This window comes from Heterodontus francisci, chromosome 26, assembly GCF_036365525.1.
Source record: "Heterodontus francisci isolate sHetFra1 chromosome 26, sHetFra1.hap1, whole genome shotgun sequence".
Classification (NCBI taxonomy): domain Eukaryota; kingdom Metazoa; phylum Chordata; class Chondrichthyes; order Heterodontiformes; family Heterodontidae; genus Heterodontus; species Heterodontus francisci.
Window position 1 is genome coordinate 29,416,544 of NC_090396.1, and position 22,843 is coordinate 29,439,386.

The following is a 22,843-nucleotide window of genomic DNA, read 5'->3' on the forward strand; positions in this document are numbered from 1 at the left end:
CTAATTTATTTATCTTGCTTGCTTCTCTTTTGGGTTTTGACTTAAGTTTCAAGTTGTCTTCAAATATTGTGAGAATGGAGATTGCAAAGGAAGCTTCTGATGTTAATGTATGTGTGTGAGTTTTAATGTGTTCTTTGGCACTTTGAGTTTATAACTCATTATAGGAGTTCATATTTCTAGGGGGCATGGGAATATGAAAGTGTGGATGTGATTATTGAGTGTGCCTGTGTCAATTTAATGCTCTGTAAGGTTAAGTTGTGGATCTATGGGAAGCAATTAGCATTGGAAGTTCATTGTGTTATTACATCTCCTAGGTAAAAGACATTTCAAGTACAGTCATCACAGACACATTAAGTGAAATATTCAGTCTATTTGGTGCACCTGAAGAAATCATTTCTGACAATGAGCCACAGTATACGGGAAAACCTTTCAGGGATATGTGCACCAAATGGGGTGTGAACCATGTGACATCCACAACACATTACCCTAGGTCTAATGGCCTCGCTGAGCAAATGGTTCGCACAGTCAAAGCACTTATCCTAAAGTGCAGGGCAACGAAACAAGATCTTCATGTTGCCATGCTCCACCTCAGAGTACACCAATGGATATGGGCTTACTGTCACCAGCAGAGATCATGTTTAGCAGACAAGTGCAGATGACTCTGCCAAGCCATCATCTGTCCAAATTCTCTGAGGTGCAGGAGACACTGCTCAAAAAGCAGGGGAGAATATAGATGATGCATGACCGACATGCAGGGGTGGAACTACCTCATCTACACGTAGGACAAAATGTCAGAGTCATACACCCCACAATTAAAACATGATTACCTGCAGAGGTGTCCAGAGTGTGCGGTGAGCCTAGGTCTTATGAGATTACAAAACCTAGTGGAGCGGTGTTGAGAAGGAACCAAAGCCAACTGAGAGATGGGTGCAGTACTCCGATTGTGCACAACGGACTCGAGGGATCACAATCTGACTGTGGGGGTGTGACAAAACAACAGAACAGCAGCCACCGCATTGACAACATGCCTGCAAACCCAGGACAGCCAAGGGTGAAATCCACATCCCCAGAAGGTTATACCATAACCAGATCTGGAAGAGTTGTCAAACCACCGAAACAATATATGGACTCTTAGGCCTCTATATTTGTAAATTTCATAATGTCTATACTTGTGTAAATAATTTTGATGTTATCTAATTTTATATCTTCTTACTTTTAGCATACGAGACTTATCTTTGGAAAGAAGGAGGATGTTGTGTATTGCCTTTAAGAGTGATGTCCCTTTAAGATCTTAGTATGCTAATGAGCCAACTACCAGGATGCAGTCATGTGATTACATGCCAGTCTCACTCTGCTACTGTAACACCAAGAGGCAAGTCCTGTAAATAGATAGTTCTGCACTGTACATACTTGTTAGCTGTTAATAAACCTGTTTGAGATCTTCAACCAACTGAACTCCATGCATACCATTTATGCTGCATCAGACAACACAAAAAGCTCCTCATTACAGTCAGAAAATTGTCTCTCGCCCACAAACAGGAACAGTGTTTTGTACTATGCTACAAGGAGCATTGTGAAATAGATTAAGATTCACAATAAATGATATTCTATTCGTTCAAGTATTGCATGTAAAATAAAGCAGCCTGTTAATTTACAATTGGCTTCATCTTTCTAGAGTATGTAAAAGCCTGCTTTTCAAATGCCAGTAGGAATGCATATGGGGAATGTTGTTTTGAATTTGTTCATGGGATTTGGGCATCAACGGCTAGGCCAGCATTTATTGCCCATCCCTTATTGCCCTTGAGATGGTGGTGATGAGCTGCCTTCTTGAACCGCTGCAGTCCATGTGAGGTAGGTACACCAACAGTGCTGTTAGGAAGGGAGTTCCAGGATTTTGACCCAGCGAAAGTGAAAGAACGGTGATATAGTTCCAAGTCAAGATGGTGTGTGGCTTGGAGGGGAACTTGCGGGTGATGGTGTTCCCATGCATCTGCTGCCCTTATCCTTCTAGGTGCTACAGGTCACTGGTTTGAAAGATGCTGTCGAAGGAACCTTGGTGTATTGCTGCGGTGCATCTTGTAGATGGTACACACTGCTTCCTCTGTGTGTCGATGATGGGGGGAATAAATGTTTGTGGATGGGATGCCAATCAAGCAGGCTGCTTTATCCTGGATGGTGTCAAGCTTCTTGAGTGTTGTTGAAGCTGCACCCATCCAGGCAAGTGGAGAGTATTCCATCACACTCCTGACTTGTGCCTTGTAGATGGTGGACAGGCTTTGGGGAGTCAGGGGGTGAGTTACTCGCCACAGGATTCCTAGCCTCTGACCTGCTCTTGTAGCCAGGATATTTATATGACTACTCCAGTTCAGTTTTTGGTCAATGGTAACCCCCAGGATGTTGATAGTGGGGATTCAGCGATCATAATGCAAGGGGTGATGGTTAGATTCTCTCTTGTTGCAGAAAGTCATTGCCTGGCACCTGTGTGGCACAAATGTTACTTGCCATTTATCAGCCCAAGTCTGGATATTGTCCAGGTCCTGTTGCATTTCTACACGGACTGCGTCAGTAGCTGAGGAATTGCAAATGGTGCTGAACATTGCACAATCATCAGTGAACATCTCACTTCTGACCTTATGATTGAAGGAAGGTCATTGATGAAGCAGCTGAAGATGGTTGGGCCTAGGACACTACCCTGAAGAACTCCTGCAGTGATGTCCTGGAGCTGAGATGATTGACCTCCAACAACCACAACCATCTTCCTTTGCACTAGGTATGACTCCAACGAGTGGACAGTTCTCCCCCTGATTCCCATTGACTCCAGTTTTGCTCGGGTTCCTTGATGCCATACTCTGTCAAATACTGCCTTGATGTCAAGGGCAGTCACTCTCACTTCACCTCTTCGGGAATGTGTGAGATTACAGTATCCAGTTCATGTAATAAGGAGTTTTATTGTTATGACTCCTGGATAACCTTACTGTAGACTAGATATTGGACAATAAAGGCAAACTCCTGATTGTAAGGCACACCAGACCTAATTACAGAAGAGTTTGGTAACATTGAACCCAGGAGAATATCTAGTGCAGAACAAAAGCTTTTGACAGCATTTTTAAAGTATTTTCGAATGGACTGTCAAAGCTAATAATATGTAAACAATGTAACCGTTGTGCTGATCAACACATATATAAATGAATTATAGGCATGCATTAGTTATGAATTATTCAGTTATTTCAAACCAAAAATACAGTATTCAAAAGTAAAAATGGTAAACTTTGCATCCTGCCAGTTAATCCTGAAATGATTTGTTTTATTATGATGTTTCATGTAAATCAAAAATGAACTACTTGGAACTTTTTACAAAGCATTTAACAACAGATGTTTGTTATTTTGCAAATTAGTGCCACAATTACAATGCTCCCAAGTTGTGTCTCACTTTTCTCGTGCTGATACGTTGAGATGGAAACAATTGGGCTAAAGGATACAAAAGCAACACAAACAAAAACAAAAATTAAGTTACTTCAGGAAGGGCAAATGATGTATGGAATTACAGCTCTCAGCGAGCTGCAGCTTTATGGGCATTCAGTCCCTGATCTACTTTGGATCCAGGGGAGGGGCGCTGGTGAGAGTGGGGAGTGAGAGACATAAACGCGCGCGTACGTACACACACACACACACATGCCACACATACACACTCATTTAACAGGGCATGCTAATTAGCATTCGGGACTGGAAACCTTGCTGATTTTACCCTGTGGACAGGATTGAATTTGGCTGTTCTGGCATTCGCCACCCCTCCACCCCCATCCACCAGTGTCAAATAGTCTGCCAACATTCACAATCAAAGTACACAGATGAGCAATAATCACTTGGACATGGTACTGAAGGGCAACAAGATATCAATGAAAACGTAACCCAGCATAGGGTCAGTGCCCTCAAGAGAGAGGGAAGAAAAACTGTCAAGAAAAATAAAGTGGTTTGTGATATTACAATTAAAATCCTGACTTTATATGACTAAATATCTTCTCGAATAGTACAATGCTCTCCATATGTGCTTTAATCTGATACAAGTAAATATTTTCAAGGAAACATATTTGTTTCTTCCCCCAACAATTTCCATACTTGCCAGTATTTCTAGATCAGGCACAGCATTATGTGGATTCTTTAGAGTGAACCTAAATGACAGACAATTTCTACAGAAGTCCTTAAAATTCATGAAGGATGCATGCAGAACACCACAATGCTAGGAGCACTCTCTGCTAAGATGATACCTGAAGTAAGGTAGATAGTGTTATGTTTCCTTTTCTTACTACTGAACACAAATGCATCAACCACTGAAATGGGATTGGTAAACTCTGGGTTCTTTATTCGTGAAGATTAAGTAGTACATGTACAGTCTTGGAGAGCTCTTGATAACACATCTTAGTTGGATGATTACACATTGCCGACTATCTATTATCTGGTACCTTACATTATTTCCTATCTCGTGATGTACATAGATCATAGCCACACCTGCTTAAAGGTGTACCACAACATCCTCCATTTTTCTAACATAAAAGTATCCCCTATGACTAAACAACCAATAGCTATTCTTATACGGGCATAAGAGAGGTCACAATCCCAGGCAGTGGAAGCAGTCTGGTTAAAGCCTCCCTGTACATTGACGACGTCGCCGTCTTCTGCTCAGATCCACAGTTAGTTCACAGGCTGATGAGCATCTGCGACCAGTTTGGACTGGCCTCGGGAGCCAAAGTAAATTGTGGCAAGAGCGAGGCCATGTTCTTTGGGAACTGAGCTGACCGATCCTTTGTTCCATTCACTGTCAGGTCAGACTACCTGAAGCTGCAGGGGATATAGTTCGGAAGGGCCAGGGCGTGCGCCACAAACTGGAAGGAGCTTATAGCCATGATAAAACATAAACTGAGCATATGGGAGTAGCGTTCTCTCTCCTTTGCGGGTAAGAACTTGGTCATGAGGTGCAAGGCACTCATGTTGTTACTGTACGTAGCGCAGGTCTGGCACATACCCCACTCGTGGCGGTCACCCGAGCCATGGTCCGCTTTATCTGGAGATCGAAAATGTATTGTGTCCGCAGGGATGTTCAAACCTCTGGATAAAGGGGGGGGAAAACGTACCCAACGTCGCCCTCATCCTGTTGGCCACCTTTGTGTGCGGCTGCATCAAGCTGTGCATAGACCCCAGTACGCAAACACCAAGTGTCACTACGTGCTGAGGTTCTATCTGTCCCCGGCGTCATGAAGGATGTCTGGCCACATTGCCGCAGAACGCTCCATTCAATTGGACTGTGCCGTACCACCTATCCTTTGTGGAAATGTTGTGCAGAAAAACACTTTTGACCACCAATCCATCAGGCAGTGGTCTGCACGGAATGTCCTCAAGACCCTGCGGGTAAAGGAGATGGTGGATCCTGTCAGATGGTTCCCCAAGCAGACTGCCAAAGTCATTTGGCAGAATGCCTCATCGTCAGAACTTTCAAACAAGCACCAAGACGTAGCTTGGCTGGTGGTGAGAAGGGCCCTCCCCGTCAGATCCTTCCTGCACACCCGGAATCTCAGCACCTCCGCACGCTGCCCTCGTGTTGGCTTTGGTAGGGAAGAGATTGTTGCCCACCTCCTTCGGGAATGTGTCTTTGCAAAGCAGGTGTGGAAAGAGATGCATTGGTTTTTGTCGAGGTTCATCCCAAGCAGCTCTGTAACACAGGACTCTGTGCTCTACGGGCTGTTCCCAGGGACGCACACCGAGATAAACATCAACTGTTGCTGGAGGGCCATCCACTCGGTGAAGCATGCACTTTGGTCTGCCCGAATCCTGATGGCCTTCCAGAGAAAAGAGTTGCCCACCACCAAGTGTTGCAGACTGGCCCATTCCAAGGTCCAGGACTACGTGCTGAGGGACACACTAAAGCCTGGGGCAGCCGCTGCAAAGGCTCAATGGGGAAAGGCCACTGTGTAAGGTCCTCCCGCCATGCTGAAATGAGGGTCTGGAACCTGTGAAAAATCCATCGGGCTGTATGCACCAAAATGTTTTTTAATGTGTAATGCCAATATACATTGCATTTAAAATGGAATGGCAAGAATTGTGAGGCTCTTCATGTTTTTCTGTATCGAAGAAATCTGATCTCTATGATACTTTCTGGAATGTGAAATTTGAACTGTTTTGAACTGTTTTGGAATGTATTTTTGCAAATTTTTATGAATAAAGTATTTTTTGGAAAAAAAACTCATTTACAGTTCAAACTTACAACTTTATAAGGTTGTGAGCTTATGTGTCTACAGTGGTTTGCTGATTACACCCGATCTGGTCACTGTAAATCTAGTCTGAGGTTGTTGATCTTTCTCATAACGACCTGTATCTGTAGGAGGGTTGTGCTTAGATCTTGTCTTTGACTTAGTTCTCCTAGCAATAGAATTGCTTGTTGTTTCATGATTAGGATTTTTCCTGATTTGTCATCGATTCCATCTCAATGCCATGCCATTTTGTGTAAATATGAACTATGATATATCGAGTCATAGAGTTATAGCACAGAAAAGGGACCTTCGGCCCAACATGTCTGTGCCAGCCATCAAGCACCTATCTATTCTAATCCCAATTTCTAGCACATGGCCCGTAGTGGCGTTTCAAGTGCTCATCTAAATACTTCTTCAACGCAGCACAGTGGCGCAGTGGTTAGCACCGCATCCTCACAGCTCCAGTGACCCGGGTTCAGTTCTGGGTACTGCCTGTGTGGAGTTTGCAAGTTCTCCCTGTGACCACGTGGGTTTCGACCAGGTGCTCTGGTTTCCTCCCACAGCCAAAGACTTGCAGGTTGATAGGTAAATTGGCCATTATAAATTGCCCCTAGTGTAAGTAGGTGGCAGGAGAATTGAGGGAAGGTGGGGATGTGGTAGGGAATATGGGATTAATGTAGGATTAGTATAAATGGGTGGTTGTTGGTCGCACAGACTCGGTGGGCCGAAGGGCCTGTTTCAGTGCTGTATCACTCTAATGTTGTGAGGGTTCTTGCCTCCACCACCCCTTCAGGCAGTGTGTTCCAGATTCTTGCCACCCTCTGGGTGAAAATAATTATCCTCAAATACCCTCTAAACCTCCTGCCCCATGTGCAGGGACAAATGAATTGGAACAATCAAGTGTATTTTGAAATCTTGCTGTCATATTTTTATACACCTTTTTTTTAACATTGTTATACATCCTAGTTGTTATAGGAACTAGCTTCTAGCTTTGAGACTATGTAAATTTTGTCATGGTTGAAAACATTATTTGCCCTTAATAATCTCATTTATAAGACAATATGAGATGTGCAGAGCTGGAAACCATGCAATCTCCTCAGAGTTTGGATTCCTGGAAATCATGTGGTCTCCTCAGTATGCAATGTTCAGCAGGATTCCTGGAAATTACACACCCGTAATTCCTGTAAAACACATTGTCATGTAGGCCCTGCCTGCCATGAATGAGGCATATTAATTTTGTCATATGAATATTAATTTGAAACTTGCTGGAATGAAGAAATTACTTGTTTAAAGAGATCAGCAGTGGCAGGAAAACATTTGCATATTAAGAGACAGTGCCTGGAGACAATAGAATGACTCCCCGATCCAATTAACCCAAAATGATTTTGATCACCAGACATTGAATGTGTAAGAAAGCCAGCATTCCGGGGTGTCTGCTATGTTGGAGAATTTACAAACGCATGAGTTTGTTAAAACAGCTAGTCACATGACTAACCTGCTGGCCCAGGTTTTGTTTGAACTGCTCACAGCACAGTTTGGGTCAGATTGCAACTGAACTTGGAAGAAGAGAGCCGCTCTCCTGGCTAGCTCTCTCTCTCTCTCTCTAAGAATATCAAGATCCACTGAAGTCACTTAAACCTCAAGAGAGAAAAGACTCCTACATCAAAACAACTATTAAAGCGTGCACTGGGCCCCAACGAAACAACAAGTCTTATCTGCAATCAATGACTCTACATCGAACTCAAAGGCCAGTAAATAAATCCCAGCTTTTGCCTCAAACTTTCCCCCTTTATTCTTTCTACTTTTCTATCTCTATCTGCGTGTGTGTTTATCGCATATGCATGCTACATGGTCGTGTCACGTATTCGTAGTTGTTAACCGAATTAGAGTTTAAGATTAATAAACTTCCACTTTTCTTGTTTAAATCTAAGAAAACCTGTCTGGTTGATTTCTTTGCCTTACAATTGGAGAGCAGTGAACAAAGATTCACTGAGGGGGAGCTAAAACACGGTGTTTTTAAAATTAAACCCTGTTACAGTTAAACCAGGCAAAAGCTGAGAGGGAACCTCTAGACCCCTTTCTCACCTGGTCGTACAACATGGTCCCTTATGTCGAGAGAACAAAGGGACTGTGTAATGGATAGTGCTGCCCTAGGTATATGTCACTTTAAGAAATCAATGGGAAACACCTGAGACCAATCAAAAGAACTGGGGCGGGTCATTCAGTTAAGGGTGTAAACCTCCAAGAAAGGGTTAAAAGACTATACACAGTAGCCTTTGGTATACAGCTTTAATGAAGAAAGAAAAAGTAAGAGGCGGCTAGAACTGTGTCCAAGTGCCCGGAGAGTAAAGACCGTTTGTGATTTGTAAACTATTGCCTGGTTGTTAAGTTTAATTTTGTTACTTAATAAATCCTCTTAATTTGTTGCACGAGAGCTACTGCGTGCAACTGTCTTGCCTTGTCCAAGAACCCAAATAAGGTTCAGAACCGCCCAGAACCTTTTCAATTTGGTGTGCGTACCTCGTAAGAAGATCTTGTTTCAGAACATACTCTACATACTCGAGCCACCTCGGCTGGATTCCACGTTCCGTCAGTGGGATGTAAAATCCAAACTTTCTGTCCAACCGTTAAGCTTGTTGGCTCTGTACCTCCATGTCAGTTATGCACATCCTTCATCTTCTCCTGTCTTTCGAGAAATTCATCCCATATCTCTGGAAGCGTAGATAGATGGTGATTCGGCAGAGTCGTTCACACCTGTCTGCCGATGAAGGAATAGTTAAATGGTGTTGCTTTGAAGTGTAACATGGCCACATGCAAGTCTTGCCAACATTTGATGATTAGAGATTTAAATGGTATACAACATGCGCTCTGCCAAGTTGTTCAACCTAGGATACATGGTGACGAAGTAACGTGATCCACTCCCCACTTCTCATGTAGGTTCTGGAATGGCTTGCCTGTATATTGAAGTCTGTTGTCTGAAACAATCTCCCGTGGTGCTCCAAACAAGCTAAAAATAGCATTCAATGTCTGTGTAACAGTTGTACTGGCCGTGTCTTGTAACTGATGCATGATTGAAAATTTAGAAAAATAGTCACAGTCCTGACTAAGAAATCATCACCATGCACATGGTAAAGGTCAGTGGCAATCCCAGACCAGGTGTGCAGGAACTTTGTGTAGAGTAATGATTCCTTGTGTTGGTTGGGTATATGTTTTGGCATGCCTAGCACTCCCTGACAATTGCCTCAATGTTGCCACTAATCCCTGTCCAATATACATATTCTTGTGCTTGCCTTCTAGTACGGTCTATGCCCATGGATACTTGGTGCAACTGTTGCAAAATATCCAGTCGCAGTGATTTAGAAATGAGAACCTCTTTTCCTCGGCACAGTGGCGCAGTGGTTAGCACCGCAGCCTTACAGCTCCAGCGACCTGGGTTCAATCCTGGGTACTGCCTGTGTGGAGTTTGCAAGTTCTCCCTGTGTCTGCGTGGGTTTCCTCCGGGTCCTCCGGTGTCCTCCCACAGCCAAAAGACTTGCAGGTTGATAGGTAAATTGGCCATTATAAATTGTCCCTAGCATAGGTAGGTGGTAGGGGAATATAGGGACAGGTGAGGATGTGGTAGGAATATGGGATTAGTGTAGGATTAGTATAAATGGGTGGTTAATGGTCGGCACAGACTCGGTGGGCCGAAGGGCCTGATTCAGTGCTGTATCTCTAAATCTAAAATAACACCATGGGATATTCCGAACTCATCCATTTATGCCCAAAACAGTCTAACTATTTCCTGAATGTCTTGAAGTGAGTCTGGCCATTCATTAATTATGGTCTTCCAATGCACTTGTAGACTCTGGTCCATAGATGTCTCTGTTTGTTGTTGTTGGCATTTGTGTTGCACAAAACTCATCAAGTCTATCCATAGGAGATCTTTGACTTCACCTTAAATTGAATCAACCTGCAGGTCTAATGAAACGTCTGCAATTTTGATAGGTTGGGAAATCTGCTTAAGGTATTTGATGTAACCATTAAATTGCCAAGTTTATAGTTTATGTCACAGTCATAGCTTGGTAACTTAACCAAGAGATGTTGTAACCTGGAAGCTGTGTTAGTTAATGGTTTCCATCAAATGATTTCGAGTGGTTTGTAGTCAGTCTCCACCATAAATTTCTTTCCAATGAGGTAGATAAGGAATCTCATGAGCTAATGTCTCTTGTTGGAGTAGTTTGTTTGGGCTGCTGATAGGCTTTTGGAACCAAATGCAATTGGCCTTCCCTTTTGAAGTATACGGGCTCCCAGCCACTTTTGAGAAGCATCTACTTCCAAGGTAGTCTCTTTTCTCGGATCATAGAATTGTGGCCAAGATGTTTCCTCAGATAGCGAATTCTTGAGCTTGTTGAACATATATTGGTGGTCTACTTGCCATAGAAAAGGCACTTCATTCCTGAGCAATTCCCAAAGTGGTGACACTTTCTGTGCGAAATTGGGAATATATGGAGAAAGAAATTTGAACAACCCAAAACAGCTTCGGAGATCCTCCTTATCTTGTGGAGTTGGCATTGCATGTATATCCTCCAATTTACTTGGGCAAATGGATACTACTGTTTCAGTTAATCAAGCCAAAAAAAATTGATTTGTTGACCGTTGACTTCACACTTGCAACTGCTAAAGACAAGTCTGTCTCCATGCGCTGCCTCCAACAATAGATGTAGGTTGTGATCGTGTTCCTTCTTTGTTTTAGCAACAACAGCGATGCCATTTGCTATTCAGATACACGCCGGTACTTCACAAATAGTCCTGTCCATATGTTTTTGAAAGAGGTCTTGGCTGATAGACCGAAGGGTAATTGTTGACAGCAAAAACACCCAAATTGAGTCCTAAACATAGTCAACATATGTGAATTCTTTGTCAAGTGAACTTACCAAAAGCCATTCTTTGCAGTCAGTTTTGAGAATAATTTCCGCCTGCAAACATAGGTTTTAATTCCTCCCGCATGGGAATTTTATGCATTTTAATGCTCTATTCAGAGGACTGACCCATCTTTTTTGATGACACATGTTATGGAGCTGCACCGTCCGTGTGGACCTGAACTTTGCAAACGATCCCGTCTTGTTCCATCTTATCTAACTTGACGTTGAGCTTATCCTTAATTCTTTTGGGCCTCCTTATCTCGAGAGACAATGGATACGCGCCTGGAGGTGGTCAGTGGTTTGTGAAGCAGCGCCTGGAGTGGCTATAAAGGCCAATTCTGGAGTGACAGGCTCTTCCACAGGTGCTGCAGAGAAATTTGTTTGTTGGGGCTGTTGCACAGTTGGCTCTCCCCTTGCGCCTCTGTCTTTTTTCCTGCCAACTACTAAGTCTCTTCGACTCGCCACAATTTAGCCCTGTCTTTATGGCTGCCCGCCAGCTCTGGCGAATGCTAGCAACTGACTCCCACGACTTGTGATCAATGTCACACGATTTCATGTCGCGTTTGCAGACGTCTTTATAACGGAGACATGGACGGCTGGTGGGTCTGATACCAGTGGCGAGCTCGCTGTACAATGTGTCTTTGGGGATCCTGCCATCTTCCATGCGGCTCACATGGCCAAGCCATCTCAAGCGCCGCTGACTCAGTAGTGTGTATAAGCTGGGGGTGTTGGCCGCTTCAAGGACTTCTGTGTTGGAGATATAGTCCTGCCACCTGATGCCAAGTATTCTCCGAAGGCAGCGAAGATGGAATGAATTGAGACGTCGCTCTTGGCTGGCATACGTTGTCCAGGCCTCGCTGCCGTAGAGCAAGGTACTGAGGACACATGCCTGATACACTCGGACTTTTGTGTTCCGTGTCAGTGCGCCATTTTCCCACACTCTCATGGCCAGTCTGGACATAGCAGTGGAAGCCTTACCCATGCGCTTGTTGATTTCTGCATCTAGAGACAGGTTACTGGTGATAGTTGAGCCTAGGTAGGTGAACTCTTGAACCACTTCCAGAGCGTGGTCGCCAATATTGATGGATGGAGCATTTCTGACATCCTGCCCCATGATGTTCGTTTTCTTGAGGCTGATGGTTAGGCCAAATTCATTGCAGGCAGACGCAAACCTGTCGATGAGACTCTGCAGGCATTCTTCAGTGTGAGATGTTAAAGCAGCATCGTCAGCAAAGAGGAGTTCTCTGATGAGGACTTTCCGTACTTTGGACTTCGCTCTTAGACGGGCAAGGTTGAACAACCTGCCCCCTGATCTTGTGTGGAGGAAAATTCCTTCTTCAGAGGATTTGAACGCATGTGAAAGCAGCAGGGAGAAGAAAATCCCAAAAAGTGTGGGTGCGAGAACACAGCCCTGTTTCACACCACTCAGGATAGGAAAGGGCTCTGATGAGGAGCCACCATGTTGAATTGTGCCTTTCATATTGTCATGGAATGAGGTGATGATACTTAGTAGCTTTGGTGGACATCCGATCTTTTCTAGTAGTCTGAAGAGACCACGTCTGCTGACGAGGTCAAAGGCTTTGGTGAGATCAATGAAAGCAATGTAGAGGGGCATCTGTTGTTCACGGCATTTCTCCTGTATCTGACGAAGGGAGAACAGCATGTCAATAGTCGATCTCTCTGCACGAAAGCCACACTGTGCCTCAGGGTAGACGCGCTCGGCCAGCTTCTGGAGCCTGTTCAGAGCGACTCGAGCAAAGACTTTCCCCACTATGCTGAGCAGGGAGATTCCACGGTAGTTGTTGCAGTCACCGCGGTCACCTTTGTTTTTATAGAGGGTGATGATGTTGGCATCGCGCATGTCCTGGGGTACTGCTCCCTCGTCCCAGCACAGGCATAGCAGTTCATGTAGTGCTGAGAGTATAGCAGGCTTGGCACTCTTGATTATTTCAGGGGTAATGCTGTCCTTCCCAGGGGCTTTTCCGCTGGCTAGGGAATCAATGGCATCACTGAGTTCCGATTTGGTTGGCTGTATGTCCAGCTCATCCATGACTGGTAGAGGCTGGGCTGCATTGAGGGCAGTCTCAGTGACAGCATTCTCCCTGGAGTACAGTTCTAGGTAGTGCTCAACCCAGCGGTCCATCTGTTTGCGTTGGTCAGTGATTATGTCCCCCGATTTAGATTTGAGGGGGGTGATCTTCTTGATGGTTGGCCCAAGAGCTCTCTTCATGCCATCATACATTCCTCTGATGTTTCCGGTGTCTGAGGCCAGCTGAATATGACTGCATAGGTGTTGCCAGTAGTCGTTTGCGCAACGCCTAGCTGTTCTTTGTGCAGTACTTCTGGCTGCTTTAAGTGCTGCGGATGTTAAATCGCTGGGGGCTTTCTTGTAGTTCAAAAGTGCAATGCGCTTAGCGGCTATGACAGGTTCCAGCTCTTCATTATGAGATTGAAACCAGTCTGCATTTCTCTTCGCACTTTTGCCGTAGGTGGTCAAAGCTGACTCATATATGGCGTCTCTGATGTGGGCCCACTTGGTCTCAGCATCCCCTGTGGGAGTGTTTTGAAGGGCTGTTACAAGTGAATTTAGAAATTTTTGTAACAGCTGTGGGTGAGAAATTCTGCTCGTGTTGATGCGCGGGTGGCCCTTCTGCTTGGAATGATGCAACTTCTTTGGTCTGAGTCTAACCTTGCTGCACACCAGGGAGTGGTCGGTGTCGCAGTCCGCACTGTGGAAGCTGCGTGTGATTTGAACACTGTTTAAGGCGGCTCGCCTTGTGACAATGAGGTCTAGCTGGTGCCAACGACGTGATCTTGGGTGCCTCCATGAAACCTGGTGACAGGGTTTAGTGTGAAAGAACGAGTTGGTGATGCAGAGGTTATGATAGGTACACAACTCAAGCAGTCTCTGCCCGTTCTCATTCATCCTTCCAACGCCATAGCGCCCAAGGCAGGAGGGCCATGAGTCATGGTCGGCATTAAAGTCCCCCAGCAGGAATAGGTGTTCGGTGTTGGGGATGCTGCTAATGATGTTATGGAGTTGTTCATAGAACTGGTCTTTAGCTTCAGGTGCGGAGCAGAGTGTTGGAGCATAGATGCTGAGTAGGTGTACTGGACCAGAGGTGGTGAGCAGTCGGATGGACAGTATGCGTTCCGAGCCATTTGAGGGAGGCTCTATCATGCTGAGCAAGGAGTTTCTGATGGCGAAGCCCACTCCATGCTGTCTTGGTTCTTCAGGATCCCTGCCCTGCCAGAAGAAGGTGTAGTCTTGCTCTGCTAGAGAGCCACTCGCGGGGAGGCGAGTCTCCTGAAGTGCTGCAATGTCCACATTGAATCTACTGAGCTCGTTGTTAATGATGGCGGTCTTCCGAGAATCGTTGATTTGTGTAAGGTCTTCCGACAGGCCAGGACACATAGTTCTGACGTTCCAGCTTGCAAAGCGAAGGGCTGGTACCTTCTTTCCTTTTTTCATGTTGTTTGGTGCGGTGTATCAGTCCACCTTTCGGGCAATGACCCTGAGCTCCAAGCACCCATTGAAGCAGGCAGACTGTGGCGGGACAGAACCTTATTGACCGGGGGCTGCCCGGTTTGAGGCGGGCGGTAGCTGTCCAGTGAGGTGCAATGACCTCTCCCACCGACAAAGGCAACCCGTGGCGCCCAGTTTCTACGCCAATTTATCTGGACTTATAACCCGTAACTGCTGCCTTCCGTGTTGTTTTAGTCGCTGTGAGGCAACTATGGAGTGACCTCTCCATGGCGCATGCCTGGGCAAATTTATGGAGGTTGAGAGTTGCCCAGTCGTCAAAACCCCCCTCTCGGCCTTTCTGGTGGGGTCCAAAGGAGTGCAGGACACGACGTTTGGCACCAGTATGGCTGCAGGAACTGCCGGAAACATGCCAAAGGTGACACATGACCGCCTACGGGGTTCCGCTCCGGATTTTCTGTTAGGGTTTACTCCCTTAGCCTTGGTCTCTCCCGAGACGCCCACAAGGCAGTGGGGTTGTTGGGGCCCCTACACAGGTGTAGGATGGTGCCGGTGGGAGGAGGGGATGCAAGGGGGAGGGGTAGAGGGAGGGGGTGGGGGGGGGGTGCAGGGGAAGGGGGTGCGGGGTGAAGATGGTGCGAGGGGGGGCGGGCTGGGACGGGGTTGTGAGGGGGTGAGCTGAGAGGGTGGAGCAGGGAAGGGGACGGGGGTGGGGGGGGGGGGTGGAAGGGGGGTAAAGGGGGGGGGAGGGGGGGTGGAATCTGGTGCAGGTAATAAGCCATTTCCTCAGTGCCCACCATCGACGTCCGGAAAGCTCATCCACGTCCTTCGGGAGGTGAAGCATCATTTGGCAGACTTAGAGGTGATTACATTTGCTAAGGGTTTTTTTTTTTGCAGTGGTTTAAATAAAGGCATGCAGCATTGCCGACAGTGCGCTGCAGATGCTCTCCGAGCCATCTCCCGCGGGCGCTTTGAAGTTGCGGCCGGGGGGGCCGTTCGTGGATGTTTTGGGTGTTCGGGGCACCTTTTCACAGGACTTCTCTCGGGTCCCGCAGCTCCTTCTTCACCTCAATGGACTTACCGCATGCCGTGGCTGCAGACACTCTGGACTGTGAAGACAGCAGGATCGGAGATTGAAGTATCGGCAGCTGTGCTCGTCAATTTCATCCGGATCAATTTCATTGAGAAAACAAAGAGCAGGTGTGGCTGGGGGAGGGCAGTGGGCCCAGGTAACATACACTAAACTAACTGTTAACTTTTAGATAGGGCTAAAATGAACTGATTTAAAGAGCCAGGGGAATTTAAACAGTTTAAGAGGGCAGATTGGGGGAGAAAACGTTAGGGATGGGAGCAGATGGCCATGGATAGAGTTGAACAGCAAGGGAGCTTCCTAGGGAGCTTCCAGCCCAGGAGCCATCTTGAAGCTAACTTAATATGGACACTATATTTACATGAAGGGTCAATGAATAGAATAACGTCTTCAAGCAAATGTAGGACTGCATCTCCTCTAAAACAACCTATCGTGTCAAAATGATTTGAGTATTCTGAAGTGAGGTCAAGAACCAAACTGATAGGTTTATCCCCCAGATCTGATCTTCTTTGAGGCATTTGTCTGATCCTAAAGGTTGTAACCAATGTGAGGTCTCCACACACTGGCAGACCTGCAATTGCTGGACCTTCGATGTAGAATAACTGCGAAGACCATTCTGATTTGCCCATATCTGCATTGCAGTGCTATGGATACAGTGCACGGAATTGCTGATCTGTTGTAAGCCGTGAGCTTTGCAGTTATTAGCTGTGCCAATGTCTTCCACTTCTGTGCATACATGTCCTTTGGTGGGAGGATATTGGCACTCGCTGTAGTCTCAATCTTTGCCCATAAAATGTGTTTTCCAAATTTCTGAGGGCATATTATGTTCATGGTTGCAAATGCTTCTAATGGTGCAATGGCATCCATGCATTCCGTGCTCTCCACTCTCTGTAGGACTTTGGTCAGCACCATCGTCCACTTCTTCAGTTATGCTAGCCACTTCATGGATGTGTTTCCCATGGTGCTTGGCATGCCCTCTGCTCTTGCCAGAGTGCTTGTCACAGAATCACAGAATTGTTACAGCACAGAAGGAGGCCATTCGGCCCATCGTGTCTGCACCAGCTCTCTGAATGAGCAATTCACTTAGTGCCATTGGCCCCATAGCCCTGCACATTCTTCCATTTTAGATAACTACCTAATACCCTTTTGAATGCCTCGACTGAATCTGCCTCCACCACACTCTGACAGTGCATTCCAGATCCTAACCACTCGCTGCGTGAAAAGGTTTTTCCTCATGTCGCCATTGCTTCTTTTTCCAATTTCCTTAAATCTGTGCCCCCTCGTTCTTGATGCTGATGGAGGGATGGTGCTTCCTCTGAACCAGCGGCCTGCAATAATTTAAAGATAAATGGCCAGGTGTGACAGAAAAATAATTTGACCCTTTCTATGTGTTGAAATATTGCCAGCCTTTCCAAAGGTTGTGAGAGGGAAGAAGTGGCAGACATAGAGCAAGGAAAGGCCAATTAAAGAATCTGAAGGAAAATGGCAAAACCCATGACCTGGGCCCCCTGTTTGAGAGCAGGCAAATTGGATGTAGTGCTGCATGAAATGGGTGTAAGGAAAGTTGCCTTGTCTGCCAATCCCAGGCTAGTTGCATCCTACTCTTCTGCCTTATCTTCCTTCGTATTCACTACCACACAGGTTATTCACACAGTCAAACAAGCATCACATTCAGCATAGTGAAAGGCATAATATGTTTGACAGTATCTGCAGCTGTCAGTATTCTAACATGAAAACAGGAGTAGGTCGATCAGCCCCTTGAGCCTGCTCCACCATTAAATTAGATCATGGCTGATCCGAACCTCAACTCTATTTCTCTCCCTTACCCAACAAACATCTATTGATCTCAGTCTTGAAAATTTCACTTAACTCAGCATTCACTGCCCTGTGTGGAGAGAGTACCAAAAATGTTTCCTGATTTCACTCGTAAATGACCTTAGCTCTAAATTTTAATTTGTTCCCTTTTTGGAAGATCCAGTGGCCTGGCACTACACAGAACCTTTATATCCCTCTCACCAAAGTTTGCAAGAACCACTGAGATACACACAACCCAGAAGATTTAACAAATGCCTTGAGGAGACAACAATGCATAAATGAACCTGTTGGCTGGGTGACCAATTGGCCGACAATGACTACTGTACTTTCTCATCTGTAACAGTAAGTGGGACTGGGCAATTGTGCCATGTTCCTGTTGTTATTCAGGACAAAAGGAGATTAAAGTGCTGGCCATACTGACAAATATCACAGCCATCAGTTTGACACATGCATGGGCATCTCATTAGCTGATAAAGACATTCTAGCTTGGAATGAGTTGGAAGCAGGAAGAGCTGAAGGTGATGGTTGTGCCTATGTTGCAGGTTGACTGCAGGTGTCATTAAAGCATCTGGTAAAGCTTTGTGTCATGCAGACCCCCACCTGCCAAGAATGAGGCATATTAATTTTGTCATATGAACATTAATTTTAAACTGTTGCTGGAGCAAGGAAATGACTTGTTAAACAGATCAGCCGTGGCTGGAAAAAACATTTTTACATACTAACAGAAAGTGCTTGTGGAGGCAAAGGACTATTCCCTGACACATTCAACCCACAATTGACTTTGATCACCAGACATTGAAGTTGACGAAGCTCACATTCCAGGATAACTGCTAAGATAGCCGAATCTACAAACAGACATGGTCAAACCAGCTAGTCACGTGACTAACCTACTGTGCAACTTGAGTTTTTTTGAATTGTACAAACAACTGGAGATAGACTATTTGACCCTGGACTGAGAAGACCTCTCCTGTCTGCTCCCATCTCTGTCACGGAACTCCAAATCCACTGAAGACGTGAACCTCAAGACAGAAAAGTCTCCTACATTGAACAAGGTTTGAGAAGAATACTGGGCCCCAATGAAAAGCAAGATCTACTTACAATCAACGACTCTACAGCGAGCTCCAAGAACAGTAACCAAAACAATCTTCAGACATTGCCTCAAACTTTTCCGCATTATTTCTTCTGCCCTTTTCTGCCTCTATCTGCATTTGTGTATCGCATATACATGCTAGCTTAGGCGTGTCGCGTATTCTTATGAGTTAACCAAATTAGAGTTTAAGTTTAATAAAGTTCAACCTTTCTTCTTTAAAGCTAAGAAAAACCTGTTAGGCTGGTTTATTTGCCTTACAATTGGAAAGCAGTGAACAAGGATTCACCAAAGGGGAGCTAAAAACATGGTGTGTTTTAAAATAAAACCCTGTTACGGTAAGACCAGGTGAAGGCTGAGATGGAAACCTAGACCCCTTTCTCACCGGATTGTAACATTCGCAATGGATGTATTGCTGACCTGGAGGCTACATCTGTAACAGTAAGTGGGACTGGGCAACTGTCATCAGTTATTAGGAGGTAAGAGTGCAGATAGTGTTGGCAGTATAATACCAGGTGCAGACAGTGCCACACAGCTGTCTGATCTCCATGTGTGCCTTCTTTCATCTTGCGTCACTTCAACCTTAAAATACGGTATTGCTGACACATCAAAACTGATTGCCATCATGAACTTTACTCCTCACGGGACTCTGTACTTTGCCCCTAGATATGGCTCCCTGAGCTTCCATGACAGTTCATATTGGAAGGTCTCCTTTTCATGAGACCTCTGTCATCTGTATCTGTTCTGCTGAAGTTTTTTGAATGCTTCACTTAGCAAGCAATAATCTGCTATATTTTTCTAGGATGCTAAAACCTAATTTCTTGTAATAAGCAAGTAAAAGCTGCCCTCCAAAAAGAATAATTATAAGCTTCAGAAATATTGAAAAAATCTAATCAATGTAATAAATAGGCATTGTTGTTTTGCGACAACAAATAAAATCCAAAGCCTGTTTCCCTCTGAGAGCTCATTCACCCATGTGCTTCCCTTGCACTCATTCAAAATCGAATCTGAAAGCGAAAAGTGCAATATCAGCAAAAAAGCATGGAAATTATGTTAAGTATCCATTGAAGTAGTTTTGCATTCTTGACCTTAGTGAGGCTACTGCACAGAATGCGTGCAAAGACTTCAGCATAAAAAACATATGTTGGACCAGCTCACCCGATAGTCTGCAACTCACATTTGCCTGATCTGTGCTTGTGCAATTGAGCAGATAATCTATCCTGTGTTGCCTACTTCATATGATGGAAGGTTATGATAAATTAAGATCAGTGTGTGGTTTGTGTGTGGAAAAGGGAGCTTTCTGTAACTGAGCAAAAAAGCAGCTAATTCACAAAATTAGCTCCCAAATTAGCAGGCCCAGATACATAAATGTAAAATTACTGCAAACTGCAGTACAACCTGCATTTAAAACTTTTCTTTGCTAATTGTATTACCTCTGAAGTTTTCCAGCCATGCACATTCCAATAATAATACATCAACAAAAAGCATTGCACATGTTTTTTCAAATATTAGTAGATTTTCTGTAGTGATACTCATGGTAAATTGGAGATATGGGATTCAATTTTAACTCCTTTCACCTGCTGTGGTGAAGTAGAGCAGTTAAAATGGTGGCAGGGGATTTATCCACTTCTTTCCCCACAATTTTAAGATAAGGACACCCAACCTAACCTGACTGGGTCCTCTTTAAATATGCAGATTGGGCTCCAACATCATCATTGAGGGCCAATGTGCTATTTTAACTCCAGCTCTGAGTGGATGAGCAGTGGTGTCTTGCCCACCAGGAAATACCTGCTGGGAAAGGCAGCCCGGGCCAGCAAAGTAAGTTTCAAGTATTTTTTTTTTAGTTTCCGTGTGTTGCCAAGAGGATCAGTAGCACTCCTGAAAGACTCACAGGGACACTTTGACCATCTTCTGCCCTGGGTTTCCGACCACACGCAGGATTTGCCTCCAGCACAAACCCATGTGCCAGAAACCATACCCTTGGGTCCCTAGTGGCAGCTTACACCTCCCCAATTTTAGCTGTTGGGCAGCCACATCCAGCCAACTTCCCAGCCCAGGTTGGGAAGAGAGGGGGCGTCCCGGTTTCCCTGAACACTATGGAGTTATGACTCCACAGCATGTATATTTTTATTCTTAAACAGGATCCCCATCTGAAAGCCAGCCTCATTGGCATGCTTGGTTCCCCATCAGGTGGGGAACACTGCAACAGCGGCTGGCGCTCAGGAAAAAGTTGTCATTTTGCTGCGGAAGAGATCGAGAAGGGGGAGGAGGTATAGCATGACTTATCGGGACTGGGGGGATGATTGTGGGGCTTGGAGACAGATCAAAGCAGAGATCAGGAATTGGGTGGGTCAGTAATCGCTGGGTATGGTGGGGGTTGTATCCGATTATGGGGGCTAGTCAGTGATTACAGGGGATGGGGTATATAGATTTTGACTAAGGGTATCCAACGGTACACAAATCTCCTTCAGGTAAGCATGGGTTAGAAATTGTACTAAGCATTACGTCGTAGATTTCCAAACTGCAGTTGCAGAATAACTAGATTTCTGTAATTTTTCACTTATTTTCACATTACCTCTGGCTCTGTAAGCTTATTAGAGTTTCTGTAATTGCAACACCTTTCTCCTTTCACTGTCCCAGGAAATAACTTTAAAAAGGGAATTGGATAAATACTTGAAGGGAAAGAAATTGCAGGGCTATGGGGAAAGAGCGGGGAGTGGGACGAATTGGGTAGCTCTTTCAAAGAGGCACACTGGGCTTAATGACCTCCTTCCGTGCTGTCTCATTCTGATTTTGTGATCTGGTGGGGGGGGGGGGGGCGGGGCGGGGACTGCCGCACAAAAAAAGTTGGAAAACCACTACACCACCTGTTTGGGATTGGGATAAGAATTTTTGAGACAATCCCTAATTTCACTTCAGACAAATCCACTGGCTGCAGTTTTAAACTGTACTATTTTTCACGGGATTGTGGATTGCGAAATCTATGACATAAGGCATGTGAGCCAGAAGAACTTTGGCACCAACATTTTTGTCTTTGTAATCATGTGCACATCACTGAGTTGTGTTGCCTCTGCTAAAATAACTGAAAGACTTTGTAAATGAGTAATTTCATTTATTTAACTCTCGTATAAAGTTACAGATTTTTTGACATTTTCAGGGAAACATCATGTTAAGAAAGGAATTCTCCATATTGAGCTCTATTACAAAATATCACATTAAAGCAAAAATAGTTTAATTTCCTTTTACGTACAAGTTTCCCACTTAAGACATTCCAATAGTTGAATTTACTGTTCTATCCGAATATAAAGTTACGGGGTTTGAAGTAAGTCTTGTTCGATCTACAGTCGTAGAGATAGCCATATTCTAGCAAGTCAGCCAAAAAATCCCATTTTCAGCCTAATTCACATAAATCATGAATCAATTAGGTCAGAGCATGAAGGGCACAAGTCAATGAGTTTGTTTATTTGACTTTTAATACTCAGGAATTAAGTTTAAATTTCACTTTCAAAACTCATCCTCCTTAAAGATCTATTGGAATCCCACAGGAAATATGAGTGGTTTGTCAGCCGCATAACCTGTTGCCCAGAACAAATTCTGGATTTATATCCTCCACCATTCTTAAACATTGAAAACAAAGCTCGGGAAACAATATGAAACTCGTTTCCAAGTAACTCAGCCCATATCAGTACCACTGCCATTCTGGTAACCCCAGTAGAAGGAGCACTGTTTTCCTCGACATTCCCCAAAAAGTCATGTTCTTTCTAATTATTAGATAAGGACATGAGAGTTGAAATGCCAATAATTCATGTCTGTATACTTATACAATAATCTGATCATGAAATATAAAAATTTTAACTCTACAATTTATAAGTTCCATCGTGGTCAGAGTTTAAACTGATTGTAAACCATGTCCACATTAAGGTTGAATGTTGCTGATGTCCTTATACTCAAAAGAAAAAACTAAGAATAGCTAAAGGGTAGGAAATATCACAATGTAAGGGATACTTTCTGTTCAAAGTGCTACCCTTCCTCCCCCTCCACCACCACCCCCACCCCCCCGCCACTAATCCAGCTGTTAAAACAGTCCATTTATCAGATTACCAGGAATGAAACAACATTGAATTTTTGGTGATGGAGAGCTGCCATTTTGGATCATCTTCCCTCCAGAGTTACCGCAATGAGATCAGTGATGACTGGCCGCTGTAATTCCATTCTATTCAG

The 22,843-nt window shown here is 44.7% G+C and overlaps 1 protein-coding gene across 10 annotated transcripts in view; it reads right to left on the reverse strand.

The window, feature by feature from the left end:
• Positions 1–22,843, reverse strand: part of LOC137384241 (myocardin-like) — a 755,068-nt gene that overhangs the window by 500,186 nt on the left and 232,039 nt on the right. Inside the window, exon 3 of one of the 10 annotated variants that reach the window (XM_068057967.1) lies at positions 8,763–9,000. The exons of the other annotated variants lie outside the window; for them this stretch is intronic. The gene's annotated coding sequence lies outside the window, so the exon portion shown is untranslated. The remainder of the gene's footprint in view (positions 1–8,762; positions 9,001–22,843) is intronic. 10 annotated transcript variants of the gene reach the window in all.